The sequence below is a fragment of the Trachymyrmex cornetzi genome, unplaced genomic scaffold (genome assembly GCF_001594075.2).
Source record: "Trachymyrmex cornetzi isolate Tcor2-1 unplaced genomic scaffold, Tcor1.1 scaffold669, whole genome shotgun sequence".
NCBI classification, from domain to species: Eukaryota; Metazoa; Arthropoda; class Insecta; order Hymenoptera; family Formicidae; genus Trachymyrmex; species Trachymyrmex cornetzi.
The window spans coordinates 1-604 of record NW_017299991.1 but is presented as its reverse complement, the minus strand read 5'-3'; positions in this window follow the sequence as shown (position 1 = coordinate 604).

The window sequence follows — 604 nt, the reverse complement described above, 5'->3', positions numbered from 1 at the left end:
CCCCCCCCCTTACGTTGGAGCGTCGGTTTTGTAAGAAGCGTCGCGACTAGGAGCTTGTCGACTTGTACATTTATGTATGGAAAAAAAATAAAAATAAAATAATAGTAGCTAGTTACTCGCAGCGATGGCGGTAGTGGTAGAAGAAAAATATAATATAAAGATTGGTAAATAATAATAGAATAATAATAGTAATGGATCTAGTTATTTGTAGCGATGATAATAATAAAAAATATAAAGATTAGTGTAAAATGGTAACATAAATTGATAATTTGGCGCTTGTTTGTACAGAGATAGACTTCTGGACGTTACAATATGTTTTGCCTTTTTGTTATTTCTACGGAGAAGAAAGTGGTTCTAGGGTCCACTTTTCCACTTTTTAACGTTAATTATTTGATTAATTCGTGTAGTATTATAATTAGGATAATTTAACGTAAATGTTTATTTATTTGTCATTATTATTTTTTTGTTTTGTTTTTGTATCTTTTAAGATCTTTTTGTTTTGTTTTTGCTTTTATTGTTTTTTTCTTTCTTTTTTTTTGTATTTTTTTTGTTTTGTTTTTTTTTGTTATTAACGTTATTACAATATTTTTTTGTTGGTTATTTG